At 36.6% G+C, this 8,633-nt stretch overlaps 1 pseudogene; it reads left to right on the forward strand.

The window, feature by feature from the left end:
• Nucleotides 1–7,081: 7,081 nt before the first annotated feature.
• On the forward strand, nucleotides 7,082–8,289 carry LOC129075458 (L-lactate dehydrogenase B chain-like; annotated as a pseudogene).
• The last annotated feature ends 344 nt before the right edge of the window (nucleotides 8,290–8,633 follow it).

Here is an 8,633-nt window from a genome sequence, read left to right on the forward strand (position 1 = left end):
ATTGAAAGTAAAGGGATGGAAAAAATATTCCAAACAAATGGGCATGAGAAAAAGGCAAGGGTTGCCATACTTGTATCAGACAAAGTAGATTTCAAAACAAAGGCCATAAAAAGAGACCCAGAGGGGCACCTTATAATATTTAAAGGAAAAATCTATCAAGAAGACATCAACATTGTAAACTTATATGCTCCCAATATTGGAGTCCACAAGTTTATAAGGAAGATGTTGGATGACTTCAAAAAATATTACAAACAGCAACACACTGATAGTAGGGGATTTCAACACACCACTATCAAAAATGGACAGATCTTCCAAACAAAACTTTAATAAATATATTGTAGCGCTGAATTACACACTGAATCAAAGAGACTTAACAGAGATATATAGAACATTACATCCCAAAGAAGAAAAATACACATTCTTTTCAAATGCTCATGGCAGTTTCTCAAAGATAGACCACATGATAGGACACAAAGAAAACCTCAACAAATGTAAGAAAAATGAAATAATACCAAACTTTTTCTCAGACCACAAGGGTTTCAAACTGGAAGTCAACCTCAAAGAGAAACTTCTAAACCTTGCAAACTCATGGAGACGGAACAGTAGACTATTAAACGATGAATGGGTCAATAATGACATAAGAGAAGAAATCAAAAAAATGTCTGGAAACAAATGAAAATGAGCAGACAACAGTCCAAAACCTATGGGACACAGCAAAGGCAGTCCTGAGAGGGAAGTTCATAGCAATACATGCTTACCTAAAAAAGATAGAAACATTTCAAATGAAAGACCTAACACTACAAGTTCAAGAACTGAAGAAACAACAACAAATAAATCCCAGAGCAAGTAGAAGGAAGGAAATAGTCAAGATGAGAGCAGAACTGAATGAAATAGAGACAAAAAGAACAATTGAAAGGATCAACCAATCCAGAAGCTGGTTCTTTGAAAAGATAAATAAAATTGACAATCCATTAAGCAGATTCATCAAGAAAAAAAGGGAGAGGACCCAAATTAATAATATCATAAGTGAAAGAGGAGAAATAACAACTGACACCACAGAAATACAAATGATCGTCAGAAACTACTATGAACAATTATATGCCAAGAAATTTGAAAATCTTGAAGAAATGGACTAATTTTTAGAAAGGTATAATTTTCTAACACCAAAGGAGGAAGAAACAGAAAGCTTGAACAGACCGATAACAGCTGGGGAAATTGAAGCAGCAATCAAGAAACTCCCGGCACACAAAAGCCCAGGGCCCGACGGTTTCCCAGAAGAATTTCACAAAACATTTAAAGAAGAGCTAACTCCTGTCCTTCTCAGACTATTCCAAAAAATCCAAGAGGAGGGAAGACTCCCAGACTCCTTCTATGAGGTCAGCATCACCCTGATCCCAAAACCATATAAAGACCCTACAAAAAAAGAAAACTGCTGGCCAATTTCGCTGATGGACATAGATGCTAAAATCCTTAACAAAATATTGGCAAACTGCATCCAGCAATACATTCAAAAGATTATCCACCACGATCAAGTGGGCTTTATCCCAGGCATGCAGGGATGGTTCAATATACACAAATCAGTAAACGTGATACATCAGATAAATAAAAGACAAAAACCATATGATCATCTCGATAGATGCAGAAAAGGCATTCGATAAGGTACAGCACCCATTTATGATCAGAACACTCAGCAAAATGGGAATAAATGGGGCATTCCTCAACATAATAAAGGCCATATATGAAAAACCTACAGCTAACATCATACTCAACGGGCAAAAATTGAAAGCTTTCCCACTAAGATTGGGAACACGGAAAGGATGTCCCCTCTCACCGCTTCTTTTCAAAATCGTATTGGAAGTCCTAGCCAGTGGTCAGACAAGAGAAAGAGATAAAAGGCATCCAAATAGGAAAAGGGGAAGTAAAGCTATCATTGTTTGCAGATGACATGATAGTGTACATAGAGAACCCTGTAGACTCTACCAAAAAACTCCTCAACCTAATAAGTGAATTTGACAAAACAGCAGGATACAAAGTCAACATTCAGAAATCTAAGGCATTTTTGTACACCAGCAATGCAATAGAAGAAGAAATAAGAAATAAAAAACACCATTCAATATAGCAAGAAGAAAAATAAAGTACCTAGGCATAAATTTAACCAAAAACGTAAAAGACCTGTACGCAGAAAACTATACAACATTGAAAAAAGAAATTAAGGAAGACAAAAATAAATGGAAGCATATACCGTGCTCATGGATTGGAAGAATTAATATCCTCAAAATGTCCATACTACCCAAAGCAATGTATAGATTCAACGCAATCCCTATTAAGATACCAATGACATATTTCACAGAAATAGAACAGACATTTCAAAAATTTATATGGAACCATAAACGTCCCCAAATAGCCTCAGCAAATTTGAGAAAGACAAACAAAGTAGAAGGTATCACAATATAGGACATCAAACTCTACTACAAAGCCACCATACTCAAAACAATCTGGTACTGGCACAAGAACAGACCCACAGACCAGTGGAACAGAATAGAAAGCCCATAAATAAGCCCAGGTCTCTATGGGCATCTAATATTTGACAAAGGGGTAGAAGCATAAAATGGAGCAATAATAGCCTCTTCAACAAATGGTGTTGGGAAAGCTGGACGGCTACTTGCCAAAAATTGAAATTGGATCATCAGCTGATACCATACACAACAATAAACTCAAGATGGATAAAAGAGTTAAATATAAGTCGCAACACCATCAAATTCCTAGAGGAGAACATTGGCAGGAAACTCTCAGATATCCCACGCAGCTATTTTTTCACTGATATGTCTCCTAAAGCAAGGGACATAAAGGAAAGAATAAACAAGTGGGACCTCATCCAAATAAGAAGCTTCTGCACGGAAAAGAATACATCATCAAATGGAAAGGGAGGCAACTGTATGGGAAAATATATCCGCTAATGATACATCAGATAGAGGTTTGATCTCCAAGATATATAAAGAACTCACTTGACTCCTCTCCAAGAAGACAAACGATCCAATCAAAAAATGGGCAAAGGATCTGGGCAGAAGCTTTTCCACGGAGGAGATACAGAGGACCCAGAGGCATTGGAAAGGCTGCTCAACATCACTAGCTATCAGAGAAATGCAGATCAAAACCACCATGAGGTACCACATCACACCAGTCCGAATCGCCATCATAAACAATTCAACAAACAACAGGTGCTGGCAAGGCTGTGGAGAAAAGGGAACCCTACTACACTGTTGGTGGGAATGCGGACTGGTGCAGCCACTGTGGAAAGCAGTGTGGAATTTCCTTAAAAAGCTGAAAATGGAACTACCTTTGGATCCAGTGATTCCCCTGCTGGGACTAGACCCTGAGAATACCAAAACGCCAATACAAAAGAAGCTATTCACGCCAATGTTCATAGCAGCACAATTGACAATAGCCAAGTGTTGGGAGCAACCTAAATATCCATCAGTAGATGAGTGGATCAAAAATCCATGGTACATATACACAATGGACTACTACGCAGCAGAAAGAAAAAAAGAACTACTAAACTTCGCTACAGTATGGATGGAACTGGAGAGCATTATGCTAAGCGAAATAAGCCAGGGGGCAAAAGCCAAATACCATATGATCTCACCTATAAGCGGAACCTAACCAACAATACAAAGATGCAAGGAAAATATGACCAGCAACACTGAAAGGAAAAGAAATCAACAGAGAGAAGAGGGAAGGAGGGAGGGGGGACGGGGAAAATGAAGGGAAGGAGAAAGTAAAGGAATATATAGGAAGGACTCATGGACAAAACCAAAGGGATAGAGCTGAGGGAGGGAAGGAGGGAGGGGGCAAGGGAAAGTGGTTGGGGGGAGCCAGAGACAAATGTATTTGAAAATATAAATTGAAATAAAATAAAAAATAAATAAAAGAAAATAAAAAAGAAGAAAATCTTTATAAAAAGACAGGTTTTTCAGAATGGATTAAATAAGAAGACATAACTATGTGTTGTCTACAAAATAAAACCACTATAAATATAAAACACATATAAATTAAAAGTAAGAGAATGGAGAGAAAGAAAAGCAAATTAAATCCAAACTAAGCAGAAGAAAGGAAATAATAAAAGAGCAGATATTAATGAAATTGAAAGCAGGGAATCAATAGAAATTATCAATAAAACCAAAGGATAATTCTTTGAATACCTTAATAACATTATAAGCCTCTACTTCCACTAGGAAAAAAAGGAGAGGACACAAATTACTAATATAAGAAAGGAAGACAGAACAGCACTAATGATCCCATGGACATTGAAAGAATAATAGTATGAACAACACTTTACAAACAAATGCGATAAGCTAGATGAAATGGACACATTTCAACAACTTCTGCCAAAACTCATAACAAGAAACAGACAATCTGAATAAGCTTATGAATAACCTTCTTAAAAAAGTACTATCAGTCCAAGGGATTACTGGTGAATTCTACCAAGCATGTAAGGAAAATTTTTTTTAATGCTTATTCTTGCAAAACTACTCTCTATGATACTATAAAGGAGGATGCACATCATTATGCATTTGTTACAACATATAGAATGTACACCACCAAAAGTGAACCCCTTTGTAAACTATGGACTTTTAGTGATATGTCAGTGCATGTTCATCAGTTTTAACAAATGTACCACTTTGTTCAAGGATGTTGATAATGAGGGAGACTGTGCCATATGGCCAGGCAGAAGGTGTCTGAAATATCTGTACCTTTTACTCTGTTGCTGTGAACCTTTATTTAAGATGCTCTATAAATGAATATATTAATAGACAAAAATGAAAAAAACTATATAGTGGATCCCTGGTATCTGTGTACTTCATATTCATAATTTTGACTATGTACTAATCTGTTATTAATCTTTGAGCAGGGTTTGATTCATATTTACCATGGGTATTGTATACAACAGTCAATTTCTTAGTGAGCAAGACTTGTGGCCAGTTAACATATATATTCTAAATAGTGTTGCTCTTTTCTTCCCTTTATTCATATGATTAATCACTTCGATCAAGTAATCTAAAGGAAAATATACCATTTATTTGTATAAACCTTATGGCTGTCATTCCTTTAATATGATTAATGCCCTCATCAAGTTTTTTGGCAAATTCTTGTATCTGGTTGCAATTTTATGTACTTTGTGAGTTCCTTCTTCTACCTATTCCTTGTTCTCTGCTCTCAATCTTTCAGTTTTTGTCTCCAAACTAGAATTGCCTCAGACATGAGCTCTAAATGTTTATCTTTGCTCACCCCTTCCAAAACAACCACCAACACAGGACTCTTGTGTATAAAACAATTAATGACTGTTGACATGTAAAGATATGTTACTTTGTTTCATCAAATGGTTACTTGATATCCCATAGTAGAAGTTACTATTATTTTCTTTAATTAATTTATTTTTTCAAATACATTTATCTCCGCCCCTTCCCCACCACTTTCCGCTGCCCCTTCCCCCCTCCCTCCCTCAATCCTTCCCCACTTTGGCTTTGTCCATGAGTCCTTGCTATATGTTCCTTGACTTGACCCTTCCCTTCCTTTTTCCCTGCCTACCACCCCTCCTTCCCTCTTGTCTCTGTTGGTTTTTTTCTTCTAATGTTGCAGAAGTTACTATTATTAAAAGACCTTTTATACATTCAGCCATAGAATACTTCTCACAAATTACACTAATCCATGTGGTACCATGACTTCACACAAATTTACTGGTTTTATTCCCTTTCACCTCTTAATTCTCTTCCTCAAAAGGCTGGGCAATTGTTTCCTCTCAATTCTAAAACCAAATTCAGTTCTTGGCTTACCTAAATATACAAAACTTATCAATCTTATTAGCAGAACAAAAGAGCTATCCTTAGTTTAGACACATTACTTTAATAAGATGTACTCTCTCTAAAAGGTAGTTGATTTTAAAGTGACTTTTTCTCCCTTACATTTATGTAGGGGAAGGACAAATGATTTTTTTAAGAGAAAGCCAAATGTTAGTGCTAGAGAATAAAGAAGAGATTAGCTGAAAAGATTTCAAATAATTGTGGTTCTAAAGCTGAACATAGAAGGTTTTTCTTTTTAATTAAGAAGTAAAATGTCAAATTTATTTAGTGATCAGATCTACCAAACAGTGTCCATTGTACACTGTATACAGAATAAAGAAAAAAAGCAGTTTGTGAACCTATTTCATCAAATGTTCATTTCAGGGCAAAAACTAACTTTAGTCTTGTATAAATTAAATCTCTTACAGTCTAAAGTGACCACTTGTATTTTTCATTTGTATACTCATGTTTTTGATGGACATTATATTAAATTGGAATTTATAAGTTTTGTGATTTAAAAAAATCTCAGTGTATATCCTGTTATGTCAAAATTAACTGACAACTGATGTTTAATTCATTCACAAACATATATTGACTGTTTGCTATTTTCCAAGCATGTTGATGTAGTTAACATATTTTACTAGAATCAGAAACAGTGAATCACAGGCCTATATTTATTATTTGCTTACTACGAGGCTTGATAAAATCACATAACTGTTCTGAGTCCCAATTTCCTCACTTCAAAAGCTTTAATTTAGGTGTCATGTTCATGTGTGATATATGTATATATATCACACAAGGAGCCACATATTAGCCAGACAAGCTCAGGGGAGGCCTGCAAGACAGTCTTATAAACTCAGAGACCTAAAGTAACCACATAGGATGGTCTGAAATTAAACTTTATTGACTAAAAGCAGTTCATGGCTGTTAGTCATGTGCTAGGCCAGTATTTTTCCCTAACAAAGGTCAATTTTTATCTTAACTAAGTCTGTCTATTGTCTTTTTGCATCTATAGTAACATACCTTTGGAATGTCAAGGTTATGTCCCTTTTTCTCCAAACACTTTGGGCACAAATTGAGACCACAAATCCCTTCATTGTTATTGTTATGTTAATTGTTGATTGTTAACTGTCCTTTACCCATCTATGCAAAAGAATTATGTGTCAGCAGACGCTCACAGCTGACATTGTCTCCTTGGTGGGACTCTTATTAAGATCTGGAGAGCCTTCTCTCCCCTGTGCACAATGGCAACTCTTAAGGAAAAACTGATTGTACCAGTTGTAAAAGAGGCAGTGGTCCCAAACAATAAGATAATTGTCATGGGTGTTGGACAAGTTGGTATGGCATGTGCTATCAGCATTCTGGGAAAGTCTCTGGCTGTTGAGTTTGCTCTTGTGGATGTTTTGGAAGATAAACTCAAAGGAGAAATGATGGATCTGCAACATGGGAGCTTATTTCTTCAGACACCAAAAATTGTGTCAGATAAAGATTAGTCTGTGATTGCCAATTCTAAGATTGTGGTGGTGACCGCAGGAGTTCGCTAGCAGGAAGGAGAGAGTCGCCTTGACCTGGTGCAGAAGAACGTCAATGTCTTCAAATTCATTATTCCTCAGATTGGCAAGTACAGCCCTAACTGCATCATAATTGTGGGTTCTAACCCAATAGGTATTCTCACATGTTACGTGGAAACTAAGTGTATAGCCCAAGGACTGTGTGATTGGAAGTGGATGCAATCTGGATTCTGCAAGATTTCACTACTTTATGTCTGAAAAACTTGGCATTCATTCCAGCAGCTGCTATAGATGGATTTTGGGACAACATGGCAACTCTGTGGCTGTGTGGAGTGGAGTGAATGTGGCAGGTTTTTCTCTTCAGGAACTGAATCCAGCAATGGGAATGGACAATGATAGTGAAAACTGAAAGGAAGTGCACTAGATGGTGGTTGAAAGTGCCTATGAAATTATCAAGCTAAAAGGATATACCAACTGGGCTATTGGATTAAATGTGGCTGATCTCACTGAATCAATATTGAAAAAAATTATCTAGGATTCATCCAGTGTCAACGATGGTGAAGGGGATGTATGGAATTGAGAATGAAGTCTTCCTGAGCCTTCCATGTATCCTGAATGCTTGGGGATTAACCAGTGTCATCAACCAAAAACTGAAGGATGGTGAGGTTGCTCAACTCAAGAAAAGTGCAGATACCCTGCGGAACATCCAGAAGGACCTCAAAGACCTGTGACTTCAGGCTCCTAGGCTGTAGAAATTAAAAATACAATGTGATTAACCATGAACCTTTTGTTTCCATCTATGTACATGGATCACAGTTTGCTTTTATCTTCCTAAATATGTGAATTTGGGCTCACAGAATCAAAACCCATGCTTAGTTTAATGCTTGCAATATGAGTCCTTGAACAAATGAAATTAACTATCATAGTGTGAAAAAAAAGAATTATGTGTCTATCATTTTACCTTTTGTCCAATCCCAGAGGTTTCCCCACTTTGCTTTCTTCTGCCTCCCTAATCTATCACCAATGGCCTTCATGTAACCCCCATAGGGCTCCTCCTTTGATTCTAACATATAAAATAAGGTGCTAAACTGCCATTCTCCAGAGCATTTCTCAATCCGTTGAGATATTGCTTCCTGGCAATTGTCATCAGTTTGGCTCAAATAAACTCACCAAAAATTCTCTACAGGTTTGAATGTTTCTTACGTTGACAATAATTTTACAAAAATGAGAGTATTTTAAAAAGAATTAACTACTGTCACATATAGCTATACAAACCAAAAGGGAT

Source organism: Pteronotus mesoamericanus, unplaced genomic scaffold (genome assembly GCF_021234165.1).
Source record: "Pteronotus mesoamericanus isolate MK-2021 breed Mesoamerican mustached bat unplaced genomic scaffold, CSHL_Meso_final contig_55, whole genome shotgun sequence".
Taxonomy (NCBI): Eukaryota; Metazoa; Chordata; class Mammalia; order Chiroptera; family Mormoopidae; genus Pteronotus; species Pteronotus mesoamericanus.